Source organism: Acinonyx jubatus, chromosome B1 (assembly GCF_027475565.1).
Source record: "Acinonyx jubatus isolate Ajub_Pintada_27869175 chromosome B1, VMU_Ajub_asm_v1.0, whole genome shotgun sequence".
Classification (NCBI taxonomy): Eukaryota; Metazoa; Chordata; class Mammalia; order Carnivora; family Felidae; genus Acinonyx; species Acinonyx jubatus.
In genome coordinates this window covers 49,443,265-49,460,299 of record NC_069382.1, presented here as the reverse complement: position 1 = coordinate 49,460,299, position 17,035 = coordinate 49,443,265, and positions in this window count along the sequence as shown.

Genomic DNA, 17,035 nt, shown 5'->3' with positions numbered 1-17,035 from the left:
ATGTTTATTTATTTATTTTGAGAGAGAAAGAGTGTGTGTGCACAAGAGGGGGAGGGGCAGAGGGAGAGGAAGGGAGAGAATCGCAAGCAGGCTCCACACAGGCTTTGTCAGCACAAAGCCTGATTCGGGGCTTGATCCCAAGAACCGTGACATCATGACCTGAGCCAAAAATCAAGAGTCAGACACTTAACTGACTGAGCCACCGAGGTGCCCGGGGAATAGGATATTTTAAAAATTGAAATACTCTGCATCATGTCAGTAGGGAAATGTAAATTAAAACTTTAATGAGATGCTACCACACACCTATTAGAATGGCCCAAAGGCAAACACCGACAATAACAAACGCTGAGGAAGATGTAGAACAACAGAAACTCTCATTCATCGCTGGTGGGAATGCAAAATGGTCACGTCAGTTTGCAAGACAGTTTGGCAGTTTCTTATAAAACTAAACATACCCTAAGATCCAGCAATCATATTCCTTGGTATTTATCCTAAGGAGTTAAAAACTTATGTCCATTCGGGGCACCTGGGTGGCTCAGTTGGTTAAGCATCTGACTTCAGCTTGGGTCATGATCTCACAGCTCATGAGTTCAAGCCCCGCATTGGGCTCTGTGCTGACAGCTCAGAGCCTGGAGCCTGCTTCAGATTCTGGGTCTCCCTCTCTCTCTGCCTCTCCCCAGCTCGTGCTCTGTCTCTGTCTCTCAAAAATAAATAAATGTTAAAAAAAAATAAATAAAAAACCTTATATCCATTCAAAAACCTGCACACAGATGTTTATAGCAGCTTTGTTCATAATTGCCCAAACTTAGAAGCTACCAAGATATCCTTCAGAGATGAATAGATAAATAAACTGCAATGCATTGGAATATTATTCTGCCGTAAAAAGGAATGAGCTGTCAAGGACAAAAAGACATGGAGAAAACTTGAATGCATATTACTAAGTGCAAGAAGCTAACACAAAAGACTACGTACCGTATGATTCCAACTACATCACATTCTGGAAAAGGCAAACTATGGAGACAGTCAAGAGATCAGTGGTCACCAAGGGTTAGGGAGAGGGAAAAGTGAATCTGCAGAGTCCAGAGGATTTTGAGGGTAGTGAAAACACTCTATGATATTATAGTGATGGGTACATGTCATTCTACTGTTTGTCCAAAACCATAAAATGTCCAACACCAAGAGTGAGCCCTAAGGTAAATCATGGACTTTGTGTGATGACGATGTGTTAATGTAGGTTCATCATTAGTAGAAAATGTGCCATTCTGGTGAGGGATGTTGATAATGGAGGAGGCTGTGCATGTGTGGGGATAGAGAGTATATGGGAAATCTCTGGCCCTTACTCTCAATTTTGTGGCAAACCTAAGACTACCAAAAAAAAAAAAAAAAAACAAAAAACGAAGTCTTTAAAAAACAAACACAATGAATAAAAAATAAAATAAAAAATTACTCCATGAAAAATGTAGAAATCATCATTAGAAAAAAACAGTAAAACTGATGGTTGTTTCCGGTAGTTGCTTTCTGTTAGGTTACATATAGTTTCAAGTGATAATAATGTACGTGTTCCTGAAAGTAAAAAGACACAACTTTTTAAAGTCCATTTGGAGGGGCACCTGGATGGCTCAGTTGGTTAAGCATCCAACTCTTGATTTCGGCTTGGGTCATGATCTCACGGTTCTTGGGATCAAGCCCCACATCAGGATTCGTGCTGACAACGTGAAGCCTGCTTGGGATTCCCTCTCTCTCCCTCTCTCTCTCTGCCCCTCCCCCCTCATTCTCTCTCTCTCTCTCTCTCTCTCTCTCTCTCTCAGTAAATAAACATTTTTTAAATGATAATAAAAATAAAGTCCATTTGGAATAACAGCACTAACGAGTCATTCTGAGTGGTGTCTTCATGCTTTTCAAAGTGCTTTCATGTATATCACCCCACTGGATTTTAACAACAGCCACTAGGCTGGCATAGCCTAAAACAGCTGCAAAATTGCCACAGAAAGTGGATAGAAATGATGAAAGAGGAACTATTTCATAACTCAGAATTCTATTTTAGTCACAATAAGACAAAAGAAAACAGACACAGGGCATTCTTCTAAAATTCCTGCCTAGGTAAATAAAATTTTCAGAAATAAAGAGGAGACAACTTTCCAAAAGGGCATCTTGAAGAATGATTGGAAAATATCAGAATGGCTAATTTCATTAGAGGAAGGGAAATAAATGATAGTGTGTTATAGTCCTTAAAAATCACAAGAAATAGGGGCACCTGGGTGGCTCAGGCAGTTGAGCATCTGACTTCGGCTCAGGTCATGATTTCATGGTTCATGAGTTAGAGCCTTGCATTGGGCTCACTGCTGTCAGCACAGAACCTGCTTCAGATCCTCTGTGCCCCTATCTCTCTGCCCCTCCCCTGTTGTGCTCTCTCTCTCAAAAATAAATAAATAAACCTTTCACAAGAAATATAATCATTGACTAGTAATTAGGGACCAGATGAGAACTGCATAATTTAAGTGATTGCACACTTTGTGTGAGAATGGAGGCAAATCCACCAATGAATACTATAGATACAGGGGCATGATACAGACCTGACTGTTGGTCCAAGTCCTGGGTTAAGTCCTCTTCTGCACTGGCCCAAGGAGGGGCTGGCTCACAGACACAGAAGCTATGATGGTGAGCTGGGGTCTTCTCACCCCCATCTAGTCCATCAGTGTCATGGCTTGACCTTCTCCCAAATATACTTGGAGAGTGGTCACTCTCCCCTCAGCCAAATACAGAAAAGATTTAGAGAATGAAGGTCAGGTTTACCCTGGATTTCCTCGTTCTTTAGGACCTAGGTCATGAGGGTGGAACCCTTGTAAATGGGATTAGGACCCTTAGAGAGAGATCCCAGAGAGATCTCTCACCCCTTCTACCATATGAGGACACATCAAGAAGATGGCCAGCTGTGAACCAGGAAGCAGTCTCTCACCAGACACTGAATCTACCACCTTGATCTTGGACTTCCAGCCTCCATAACTGTGAGAAACACATTTTTGTTGTTTATAAATCACCCAGTCTGTGCTATTTTTATTTTAACAGCCTGAAAGGACTAGGACACTCACCTTAGTCCCACCCTGCTGACCCTTGCTTTCCAACCCCAAAGCCACAGTCCCAGCTCCTGACCTGATTATTTTCTACTAATAGTTTTCTAACTAGGCCCCTGTTTCCACTCTTTCTCTTCTTTAAGATCAAAGACATGCCCACTGTTGCTTTCTTCCAGCATCATTTCCCTAGGCAGAATTAACTGTGCCTCATTTGTGTCCTCAGAACACTATTAAGGCACTTATCCCCCAGCATTGTGGTTATTTCTTGACTTGTCTGTGATTTCTGTGTTCTCGAAGAATTCATGGGCACAGTCATTCATTGAACAAGAAGCTGTGCAGTTAAGTGGTTATAAAGGGGGTTTCGGAGTCCCACTGCCTGAATTCAAATCCTGACTCTCTGCTCTTTACTCATCTGTGACTTTGGGCAAGTCACCTCACCTTTCTAATCCTTAGATTCTCCATCTACAAAACAAGGTAACCAAAGTACCCACTGCACTGGACTGTTGACAGGATTGAGTAAGACTGTCACAGGGTTTGCTTCAATAAATTCTAGCCACCAGAATGCAAACTGGTGCACCCACTCTGGAAAACAGTATGGAGGTTCCTCAAAAAATTAAAAATAGAACTACCTTATGACCCAGCGATTGCACTGCTAGGTGTTTATCCAGTGGATACAAAAAAGCTGATTCCAATGCTATCGACAATAGCCCAAGTATGGAAAAAGCCCAAATGTCCATCGACTGACAAATGGATAGAGACAATGTGACGATGTGGTGTGAGTATACACACACACACACACACACACACACACACATATATAAAATGGACTAATGGTTGCTGGAGAATGTTGGGTGGGGGATGGACCAAATAGGTGATGGGCATCAAGGAGGGCACTTGTTGGGATGAGCACTGGGTGTTGCATGTAAGTGATGAATCACTGGGTTCTACTCCTGAAACCATTATTACACCACTCCTGAAACATTATTACATTATTTTTTAAATAAAATTTAAAAAAATATTTTAAATGCTAGCCACTATTATTAATAAATGCTTGCTGAATTGAATTTCCTCTACCCTGTACATCAGTGTTCAGTTACTCTTTCTACAATGTCACTTTTGTCATATCATCCCCCTGATCAAAATCCTCCAGGGGCCTGCTCAATTTGGATGAAGCCCCAACTCCTTAACTTCAGTAGGTATTGATTTATGGTTTAGATGTGTTTAAATAAACATGTTTATTATTGTTTAAATGTTTTTTTAAGCACCATTTTTGTAAAGCTTCTTTTGTAATTAGGAGTTGATCACAAGAAAATGAATCTGTCAGGATTAACCTTTCAGGGAAGCATTCTGAGAACCTACCTGAAACTCAGTGGTTCCCACCCCTAGGTGCATATTAAAATCACCTGGGGAGCTTTTTAAAGCATACCAAAGAGTAGGCCCAACACCCAGAAATTCCAATCTAATTGGTCTGGGGGTGTGGCTGCACGGTGGGATTTTTTTTTTTTTTTTAAGCTCCCCGATGAGTCTAATATGCAGCCAGGATCAAGTGGCACTCTGATCACCTCTGCTTTGTCATACCTGGTAGGAATTTCATGCCAACTTACCTGCAACCACACAGTTCTGAGGTTCTTGCTTTTTAGCTGGCTGTTCCTGTTCCCAGTTTGCCTGGTATAGGCCCCAGACACACATCCTACCCTGAAGGATTCATAAAGAAGTACCTTCGGAGGAAAACAAGCCTTGTCTTCAATCAGGCCACGAACACATCTTGACTCACCCTCATAACTTCCTGGACTCTTGATCTAGTTTACACTTTACTGATAACATCCTAGCTGGAGAACCTGTTTCTGACCTGCAGTGATCCCTTTACCCCTTGGCTGGGTCTGGAATTTCATGTTCTCTGGGCTCCTCCCTGGTCTTAGACTGGCAGGAGTTGATTATTTCTTTGACTCTTAGGACTTAGCCTCCTGACTTTCACCTGGATAGCCCCTAGCCTTCTGAGCATTTACAATCTTTACCTTCCATCTTGTGGTTCTAACCCCATCCCAGGCCCCCCGCCCCCGGCCCCCATCCCAGCCATCGGTACACTTGGGGTGACCAGATTCTACTTACTTTTCTGATAGAGAACTGGGTGACAAGCTGAGCTTTGAACAACAAGGAAGCAAGAGGTCTGGAATAAGTTAATCCAGAGAAAAAGGGAAGGGGGCAGTTTTACACTTGCGTGTGTGTGTTAGAAACCTAAAGTAACGCATAGGGTATTCCAGTAGACTGCAAAAATCACAGTCCTTTCCATCTAAATAGCATGTTTTCCACTCCTTATTTCTTCCTTCCTCCAGCTTTGCTTTCCTCCCTTTTAGCACACAAAACACATGGAGCCCAAATAGGAAATCTGAATTTCTATTACAGTGAGGGCAAAATGAGATTTCAGAATCAAACTGAACCACTGCAGAATGGCAAAGAAAGTGACAGGTACCAGCATTCAGTATTTGTATAGGTCCTTCATGTAATGTCTGTATTGTTAATCTGGAAGGGCCCTGCTCTTTAATTAAGGCCCCTGTGGTACACTTGAGATGGTCATCTCCTCCCTCCTTGCCTTGGGTCATGCAGGTCTAAGCTGCCAGTCTCAATTTAGGAGAAGGGGTGCTGCTTCTCACATCAGCTCACTTCCGGCACCTACATCCCTTCCACAGTTGTCAGTTGAGGGCAACCTAGCTCACAAATCCAGCTGGGATGACACCTCAAGGGGTTCTTTCACTTAAGACTTGACAGGCAACTAAAAGATTTCCTAAGAATATGGGAATCCACACTATGGAAATGACAACTGGGTACAATTTACTCTATAGTTAGCTAAAATATAATCATTTAAATTATAACTATAAATAATATGGAGTAGCGTTTTGATATTAATTCCTTTTCTACATCTTGGTGAAAACTTGGACAAATTTCTTCGCAGAGTCTCCTATTTTCTTATGATTTACTTCATCAGTAGCATCCCATATTAGCCTATAATGAAAAAAGTAATTTCCTTCCATTATGACCCTTATGACTAATTCCAGAAAACTCACATTCATGGTTGGCAATTGCTCCTTCCTCAGACAGTATTAAAACATTTGATCTAATTATGTTTTTAAGCCATCAGGCAAATCTACAAGAGAAGGTCTGAAGGATAATTACATCAATTGTCTATGAAAGAAACAATGGCTCCAAGTCTGAGAAGAGCCTGTGAATGAAGGCCAGCTTGAATTTTATGCAAAATGTAGCTGAATGAAGTGACCCTAAGGGTAGGGTCCCTTGGTGTCGCTCGCTTGGACCTTGGATGATATCTATCAAAATTCTGTTTTAACCTTTTCATCTTGACAGTGGCTAATCAAGAAATCTGGCCATACCTTAAAACTGCTCTGATTTCATTACAGTACAGAGAAGTTTACTGTCTTATTTTTATAGCACTTTTTTTGTCATTGAAATATGTAATTCAAAAATATGAAATGGTTAAATGTCACAAAAGCAAAAAAGTCAGAAAAAATTTATTGATTATAGAAAATTAGGAAAATATGGAAAGTATAATAAATCATTAAAATTAGCCATAGTCCTCCCAACTAAAATCTAACATTCTGGGGTTTTCTAGTTGTTCTTTTTCTTTTAGTGTACAGGTTTATATATGGGTATAAATGCATATCTTAGGTAAAAATGGGATCATACTGAAAACTGTTTTTAAAAATTATTGTTAGGAGGCGCCTGGGTGGCTCAGTCGGTTAGGCGTCTGACTTCGGCTCAGGTCATGATCTTGTGATTTGTGAGTTTAAGCCTCATGTCGGGCTCTGTGCAGACAGCTCAGCGCCTGGAGTCTGCTTCAGATTCTGTGTCTCCCTGTCTCTCTGCCCCTTCCCCACTCACACTCTGTCTCTCTCTCTCTCTCAAAAATAAACAAACATTAAAAAAATTTTTTAAATTATTGCTAGAATGTATTTTTCCATGCCATTAAATATTTTCCAAAAACATGAATTTTTATGATTGTGTGTAATGACTGCATCCCCTTATAAAAAATACATATAACAGTTTATCTATATCCCTATTGTTGGAAATTTAAACTATTTTCAGTTTTTGAATACTATAAATAAAACCCAACTGATTATCCATAATTGTAAATGTTTATTTATGACCTCCTCTAATTACTTCTTTAGGATAAACTTCCTAGAAGTGGAATGACCAACGGGTTCACAGGTATAAACATGTTTAAGACTCTTTAATGTCTAAGTTGCTCTCTAGAAAAGTTGCACCAATATATACTTCCTACCAGAAATATCTGAAAGTGCTGTTGTCATAGGGACTGTCCCCCTGTGGCTTTAGCACTGAAAGTTCCACATTCCAGGAAACCCCTCTAGATCTCCAAGTTTTCATTCAGTATGGGTGTGGAGGCTTGGGGGAAAAGTATAAGATGCACGTGGTTGCTAAAACATGTGGGCTGAAAACAACATTGCTTTTAGCATCAAATGGATATGGCATAGATTATCCACCCTCCATGGTCACCAGCTACCCATGTTGGCTGCCATGACTTTCAGTTCCTTGTGATCATCAGCATGATTTGACTTAAGAGTGTAACTCAAAATGCCTTGTAACTGTGAGGCTTAACTGTCTTTGTCTCTGCCTATGGATTAACTGTTGTGCTTTGTTTGTAATGAGAATTTGTATTGAGTGCGAGTTTAATATTTAACATCGTGAATATTGTGATCATGTTTTCTAAGATTTCAGATTATAATACCAACTCCAGCATGACCCAGACGTCGCTGAAAACGAAGGCTAAACTGTGTCATTTTACTGGCAGATGAAAAGACACAGGGACGTGGTTGGGGAGGTAAATAACCAAAACAGGGCACACTATGCAGGTGCAGAAAAAAAATTGGAGTCAGGTATGGTGGAGAAGATATAAAATCACAGATGAAGAATGAATCTCAGAAGTCTGGGATGAGACAATCAAAAGTTTGTTTGTTTGTTTGCTTGTTTCTCCAAAGGGCACCAATGCTTTGTGGAAAAGAGTGGCCATTGAATTAGTGTGAACATACCACACCAAGGAACACACAGTTTCATATTGCTCCTTTTGATTGCTCTGTGACTGAGTGAAGTCACATTTCCTGATTCAGAGGTTAAAACTGAAGTGTCCTATGGGAGAACAGGAGAACAAAAAGAGGAAATTCTGATAACGAATGTATTGGCCTCCTGCAATGGAGAGCGATTCTGGCAGAGCTCACCAACGTTACACTTTCTACAGTGTATCAAGTGATAAGTTAAATCACAGCAACAGTGGTGTTAATAAAGGGGATCAGGATATGCCACCCCCAAATATGCCAGCTTGGCATATTCTTTTGAGCTGAAGTCACTAGAGAAACAGCGGATACAAAACATGCTCTCTGCCCTCTTCCATCTGCCTCAAAGCACTATATAAATTTTCCCTGGGGGCACCTGGGTGGCTCAGTGGATTGAGCATCTGACTTCAGCTCAGGTCATGATCTTGCGGTTTCTGAGTTGGAGCCCTGCCTCAGGCTCACTGCTGTCAGCACAGAGCCTGCTTCGGATCCTCTGTCCCACTCCCCCCCCCACCCCGTCTCTGCCCCTACACTCCTCACATGTGCTCTCCCTCAAAAATAAATAAAAAAACATTAAATTTTCCCTGGAGAAAGGTGCCTCCCCACCCCTCCCCCCAGCCCTGCCCCTTGCACCAGGAAGAGGAGCACTTTTATCATCAGAAATAGGCAGTTGACACTGAGATGAGTTTGCATAAACAGACCTTACTAAAATATCCATTATCTTCCATTAGTTCCCCCATATATTCCCCAATCTCTTCCCTGTGATTTTTCATCTCTTGGAACCCAAACCTCCTTTCCTTTGTTCAAATGGTATATACACACCCAAGTCTAGCTGCTTCTTTTGAGTTTCACTTCTTTTCTGTGAACTCCTGGGCACATAAATATTAAATAAAAATTATACCTTTCCTCCTGTTAATTGGTCTTTGTCAGTTTAATTCACAGGCTCCAGCCACTGAACTAAGAGGGCATAATAGGAAAACTTCTTCCTCCCTGACAGCAAAAAAAGTTCTATTTCTTGGGTACTTTGATAGGAAAAATGGAACTCCAAATCATCTTCTTGATTTCTATGAAGACTTTAGTGCAACTATAGAAAACATAAAACAAAAGGTTGTTGATATATTATCCAACTACAAGCTGGATCATGCTTATCTGCATATTTGGCAGACAGTTCAAAATGTAAATTTGGGCAAATTACATTCCGTCTATACTTTTCTCACCAAAGACTATGAAAAAAGATCTTTTCTGCTACATATTTTGCATACCTTGTATACCACCACCACATTGCTAAAAGAGGGATGTGATTTGCTCACCTATGAAATTGAGATTTTCATTACAAAAGCTTTGGTCCTTTTTCAGGCTCTTGAAAACTGCAGAATAACTTAATGAGATATTTGGTTATAAAAATGGAAGGAGATAGCCTTCTGAGACATGGGCCTGGAGAATGGCTTGCTTTGGAGTGCTCACGAATGATGAGCATTTTAGATATGAATAGTTGATAAGATGGATGTAGAGACGCAAAGACGTTATTGATAAAGACATTGATAAGCTGTTATTTCTTCCAAAACAAGCTTGTAGTTGCAAAGTGGATGAACATTTTTGGAGAGTTGGATACAAATTCTTACATGTCTAAAACCCTGCTATTACTAGTAAGTAAAATCCTAAGTATTCCATGCTGAAATGCTTTGTTGAGAGGATATTAGCTTGTTTCCATCACATTGGAATTAGTGTAATGTGGGCTTGATAGGAGCATCTCTGTAAATCAAAATGACTTTTACATTTGAGTATATTCATTCTATCACTATATAAAACAAAAGGAGGCTCTAAGTTATTATAAAAGGAAACAGAAAGGGTAAAAATATCCTATGGTATTATGGGAGAGAAAGAAACATCTTTTGTTTTTTTTTTATTAAACATAGGTTAAGGTTTGTTTAATTAGTCCTATTGTATTTACACTCCCCTTTTGAAAAGTATTACATTTGTGTATCTTAAGCATATACAATAATAATACAGCCTACAAAATGTAAATATCCAATAAAGAGTTTTAAAAAGTTAAAAGTAAGTTGCTGTATCAGAGAATCGAAAGAAACATGATAAAAATATCATTTTTCAAGGCGCTTATCTGGCTCAGTTGGTGGAGTGTGCGACTCTTGATCTTGAGGTTGTGGGTTCGAGCCCCACATTGGATGTAGAGGTTACTTAAAAATTAAAAACATTAAAAAAATCATATTTTTCCTGCACATCATTTTCTAATTTGTCTTGTTACCAAATATATGTTGCCCTTGTTAACTAGTCTTATTGTGGTTTTGTTTAAATAGCATTTATGGGAGTGCCTGAGTTGCTCAGTTGGTTAAACGTCTGGCTTTGCCTCAGGTCATGATCTCACAGTTCGTGGATTTGAGCCCTGCATTGGGTTCTCTGCTGTAAGTGCAGAGCCGGCTTTGGATCCTCTGTCTCCCTCTCTCTTTGCCTCTCCCCCTGCTCATGCATATGTGTGTGTGTGCAGGTACTCACTCTCTCAAAAATAAACATTTAATAAATAAATAGCATTTATGTAATGGATAAGTAAACAATACTAAATAACATATAGTTTTAGATTAATATCTTGTTTTCATATTTTTATCTTAAAATAACAACACATATATCTAGTTATTTATTATATATTCTATTGTTATCAATTGTTTTCTGGAATGATTGTGTCCTGGGTTGGCTCTCTAAAAAAACAGTCCCTTTACCAACTTTATGTCACCAAAAACTAGGCATTAATTTTTTGTTAGAAGTTTGCCAATTTGTTAGAAGGAAAATTGCCATGTCTTTGTCAAATGTGCATTTCTTTTTTAAATATTTTTTTATTGTTTATTTTTAAGAGAGAGACAGTGACAGAGACAGAGACAGAGTGCAAGTGGGGGAGAGGCAGAGAGAGAAGGAGACACAGTATCTGAAGCAGGCTCCAGGCTCTGAGCTGTCGGCACAGAGCCCGACGTGGGGCTCAAACTCATGAACTTCGAGATCATGACCTGAGCCAAAGCCTGACGCTTAACTGAACCACCCAGGCACACCATCAAATGTGCATTTCTTTACTATGAAGCAGATTGAGCATTTTTCACATGTTCATGAACCACATATTTTTCCTTTGGAAACAGCCTGTTTCTTACTTTTATCAAAATTTCTATTGGTCTTAAAAATAAATTTAAAAACATTTCTATTGGTCTCTTTCTGTCTTTTGATTTATAAATCTACTTTAGGACTATAAGTCTACGTCAATCAAACTTGCCACACTTCTCAATTTGTGGCTTGGTCTTTCCATTTTTTTGGTGAAGTTGTTGGGCATACTTTAGAAATCTTTGTTTTTTGAACTACCCGTTTTTGTTTTTGTTTTTTCTTAAAGAAGCAGTTTTGTACAGGGTTGAGAATAGGGTTCTGGAGTTGCCCAAACCCACGTTTGAGTCCCACTTCCACCTATACAGACCTCGAACAAGTTCTTGGTACTTGTACTATTACTGATGACTTCTTTCTTTGCTTGCAATCAGCTAAATATTCACTTTTACTTTTCTCTAGTTCAAGTTGATGCATGTAAGCCTTTGATCTGTCTGGAATCATACTGGTGAATGATGGCTACATCTTTCTATATTTCGAAGGAGGTTTTGCTTTTCCTTCCACAGATGATGTGCCAGTGAGAGAATAGTGCAGCTGTCCCCACTCCGTTCTGGGGCTTGTTCAGCTGCCTCTGAGTCATTCTGTGGCATTGGGCGGGTGTTATAGCTCCTGGCTTTCTAGTGGGTAGAATAGCTTCCAGATTGGGTCCCCGCTGAATGAAGTCTCCCTTGGTGACACAGAAAAATGAACTCTATGATACTTCCTATTACAGAGGCCCCCCAGGCTACAGCTGTCTTGGGTTTCTCTTTAACCACTTCATGCCTGGTGCCTAGAAGATTAAAACTACACGTGGCATCTATCCTAGCCTGGAACATTTCCTCTCCTCTTGTCTTCCCTCCAGTATTGGGATTTGGGTGCCCCACCCTCATGCTTCCTGCCTAGGCGACACCTTCTAGATCTGAATCTGTGGTGACTCAGAATGGTCCTCTCTCCCCAGCTACACTTTGGCCTCCACCCCACCCACCTGCTACTGTGATATGTGACAATCTCCCCGGGAAAACAGGATCTTAATTACCTCCCTCGTATCAAAGGTGGAATTCTGTGGATATTTCCTTCCGTTGTAACAGCATACTTATCTTCAAATAAATTGTAACCTTCTGGAAATGTAGAGCTTGTCATACTCATTTTTTGCTTCCTTATCACAGGCAAGTATTTGATCACACACACATGCAATCAAATATTGGTTAGATTAGTTGCACCTGGGTGGTTCAATCAGTTGAACGTCCGACTCTTGGTTTCAGCTCAGGTCGTGATCTCACAGTTCATGGGATAGAGTTCCGTGTCCAGCTCTGCACTGACAGTGTGGAGCCTGCTTGGAATTCTCTCCCCCTCTCTAGACTCTGCCCCTCCCTGCTCATGCTGTTTCTGACTCTCTCAAAACGAATAAATAAACTTAAAAAAAAACCCATAAATATTGGTTAGATTAAATAATATTTGATTTAACAATATCAATAAGGAACAAAGGGAGGAGAGTATCTTTGATGGCAAAGATTCCTCTCAAGGTATATTCCTGAGAGATGAATTTTCTTCCAACTCTATACAATATTTCCCAGAGGAGGTTTTTGCTCCTTTTCCAGATAGCCTTCTTTGTGAAAAAGTCAGTCACTTCCCTTAGAAAAGGAGCCTGAGCCAAATAGTTTACCTCCAGCCTGCCCTAAACTTTCAAAGATTCAAAAAATCCCTTTAAATTCTAAGTCAGATTTGTTGATGAGCTGTGGAAATCTCTGAGTTTAAGGGAGTAGACCACTGCAACCACAGATCTGACTAATCTAATCCCTTAGGGGGTGCAGCGGGTCCCCCAAGCAGTCAGTGCTTTGTGCCATAGCCCATGAATATTTTATAGATGTCCTTTTGTGCTCACTTATGGGCACTGATCTGTACAATCTGGCTTGAATAATATCAAAAGAATACCTCCTCTTGACCTCTGTTCCTGAATGATTTATGGAGATGCACTAAGCCTATCAGAGATTCGTTATTGATGTCCTTAAGAGATGCTTTTCTTTTTTTTTTTTAAGTTTATTTATTTATTTTGAGAGAGACAGAGTGCACGAGCAGGGGAGGGGCAGAGAGAGAGAACCCCAAGCAGCCTCCAAACTGTCAGTACAGAGCCTGATGTGGGGTTCAAACCCACAAACTGTGAGATCATGACCTAATACGAAATTAAGTCAGATGCTTAACTGACTGAGCCACCCAGGCATCCCAAGAGTTGCTTTTCAGCAAAGGGGGAAGTAAATTTATGTTTGTACATAGAGTGAACACTTTGGGGGGGCTTAGTGTAAAATCTGTGTTTTGGAAGACCATCTTCTGGCTCTTCAGAGATTAGTAGGAATTTAAATTTCCTCAATAAAAAGGGCCAAATGATGTTCTAAAGATCTTCTACCCCACTCCCTCTCCAGGCTTATTTATTCCTGGAATTTCTTGTTACTCTAGAATATCAGTCAAAATAATTAACTTAAATCCCTTCTCTTGTCTCCTGGCTCTTCCACCTCTGTGCCTTTTAAAAATGGAAACAATTCAGTCACCTAGTATATGCGGTGTTGGCTGTGTGCTCCTTGCTTTGAGCAATACCAAGAATGAGAAGACATCATCCCTGCTACTGAGTTCTCAGTCTAATTGGAGAAGAAAAGACTTATATACATTATTGAAGTCGGCTCGTAACCCGACGCTAACATAGTACAGTACTAGAAAAGTTTCCAGAAGGGAAATAGTAATGCGTGTAGGATTAGTGAGGGATGACTTTATGGAGAAAATAGGGCTTGAATGGTTAGATTTCAACTGGCAGAGGGAGGGCATCCTAAGGACGGTAGCAGTTTTGAGTGAGAGTAATCAAAGCAAGTGTGGAGGATGATAGAGACTGTACCAACAGTCTTGGAGAGCAGTAAGTGGTAAGGGCAGATGAGGAATGCCACGCTCCATAAAAGAGTAAAACCCAGATCTGTGAAGCCAGCATGAAGAGAGGACTCTCCTGGAGCAGAACCCAGTGATCTCAAATCTGTACTTCTGATTTGACTCTTGTGGTCTTTTCCCAGTCCCCACTGCCCTTACCACATTGGCCTCAGAGATAGACTTGCTTTTTAAAGATCTGTCAAAAAGCCCCTTCCTTTGCTTCCCCTTAGCATAGGTCAAATAAACATAAGTTTAAGAAAAGTTTACTAAGCACAAAAAGAGAACAAAAAGAACATTAATACGTAAATAATTGAGTTTACAAGTTACACCTTGCTCTCTGGTCTCATAAACCATATCTCATTCCAAATGAGATCCCAGGGAAAGAGGGCCTTGTCTGGGGCCACCCTACTTAGTATATTCAGAGGACATCTTTTTTTTTTTTTAATTTTTATGAGAGAGAGAGAGAGAGAGAAGGGCAGAGGCAGAGGTAGAGAGAGAGAGAGAATCCTAAATAGTCTCCATGTTCATGTGGAGCCTGATATGGGGCTCAGGATCATGACCTGGGCTGAAATCAAGTTGAATGCTCAACTGACTAAGCCACCCAGGCACCCCTCAGAGGAGATCTTTAATCTCCAACACTCAAGAGCACCCTTCTAATCATCTAAACCTCTCAAAATCCAAGCTAATTCCTTCAGCCTCCTAAACCCCAAGGCTGTGGCCTTACCCTTTTAGGAGAGTGCATACTACTGTTTCTTTCCTTTGTCTTCTTCTGTGCCTACTTTCTCTACCTCTTAGCTTCCCATTCTATCTCTTGGCTCTTTCTCCCCCACCCTGGAACTGGCTGGAGTATCCTTAGCTTTGCCTTCTGTGTGATCTCTCAGGCCTGGCATACTGAGCCTGCCCCTTTTTGAGGCCATTGTCTTTTTTTTTTTTTTTAATTTTTTTTTCAACGTTTATTTATTTTTGGGACAGAGAGAGACAGAGCATGAACGGGGGAGGGGCAGAGAGAGAGGGAGACACAGAATTGGAAACAGGCTCCAGGCTCTGAGCCATCAGCCCAGAGCCTGACGCGGGGCTCGAACTCACTGACCACAAGATCGTGACCTGGCTGAAGTCGGACGCTTAACCGACTGCGCCACCCAGGCGCCCCGAGGCCATTGTCTTTAAAGGGGACTCCTACATGGCACTGAGAAACAAGCAAAGAGGCAGCAAAAGAACTTGAAGAAGTTACTGATTTTCCAGAAATCTAAGCAAATCTTTTAGTTTTTAAGGACAGTTACCATGTCTTTCTTATCTTTGTATCCAAAGCACCTAACACAGTAGTGCCAAGCACATGATAGGGAAGTTTGTTGACTGGGGTAATAAGTTAATTAAAACAAGGAGAACAGAGTGCTGCCATAGAAATCAAGGGACAGACTCAAAAGCTTCAAGAAGAGGGATGGCTAATAATGCCAAATATCACAGAGAAATCAAGTATCAAGTAAAATGCTGAAAGATACCCTACTGGGTTTGCAATAGGAAGGCTGATTGCAATGACAGTTTTATTAGAGGGGTGAGGGTTGGTGAAAGCATGATTAAATTAATAGTTGGTTGACTAATGACAGGTGAGGAAGGAAAAACAATGAGTATGGATTATTATTTGGGGGAGGATGGCTACGAGGCAGAAAGGCTGGTAACTACAAGTGGACCAAGGGTTGACACAAAGTTGTCCTTGTTTTTTTTTTCCCTTGAGTTTTATTTTTTGTTTTGATTTTTCTGTGGGAGATACCAGCTAAAGAGAAGGGGCTAGTGGAGAAGGAAAGGTTGAATTGGTTAGACAGGGAATGACTAACAGAACAACTTTGCCATGGAGGTGGGATGAAAGATCATGGAACAGAGGTCTTAGCCTTGAGCTGAAGGTGCACACCTACCTCTGCAACTGGAGGGGAAAAGTTCGTGCTAATATAGTCATAGATAAAATTATAGGCATAGGAAATTTAGGGAATTTTCACCTGAGAGCCTTGATCTTTTACAGCAATGCAGGAGTGGCATGATTTGGGAGTGGCCATGCTGGGCTGGGTGGCCTTGTTGGGCTGGGGGCTTGAAGACAGTGATGAAGATGGTAAAAGCCTCTGGAGGAACAGGAGGGAGACCCGAGCAGGAGAACAGTTTTCAAGCTCTACTGAGGGCCACGCTGAGATCAAAGGCCACAGATTTGGTCTTTGATCAAAGACCACCACTGTGTATGGATGTGTGACTTCCTCTAGCTGGGTTCCTGGGCACACAAGGGAAATTGATTACATAAGTTTAGGGATTTACAGGTCATGAGTGGTGTTGATGATATAGTCAAGAGTAAGGTTTAGACTAGGGTTGTAAGAAAATGAATCTCTGGGGCACTTGGATGGCTATCAGTTGAGCGTCCAACTTCGGGTCAGGTCATGATCCCACAACTCGTGAGTTCAAGCCTCATGTTGGGCTCTCTGCTGTCAGCACAGAGCCTGTTTCAGATCCTCTGTCCCCCTCTGTATCTTTCCCTGCACCACTCACTATCTCTAGGCAGAAAGAAAGAAAGAAAGAACAAAAAAGAGAAAGAAAGAAAGAAAGAAAGAAAGAAAGAAAGAAAGAAAGAAAGAAAGAAAATAAGGTAAAAATGAACCCCTGAAGGAGTCTGAGTATGAGGGACACCTGGGTGGCTCAGTCAGTTAGGCATCCAACTCTTGGTTTCAGGTCAGGTCATGATCTCAAGGTTTGTGAGATTGAGCCCCATATCAGACTCTGAACAGACAGCATGGAACCTGCTTGGGATTCTCTCTCTCCCTCTCTCTCTGCCCCCCTCTCTCTCTCTCAAAATAAATAAACTTTTTTTTA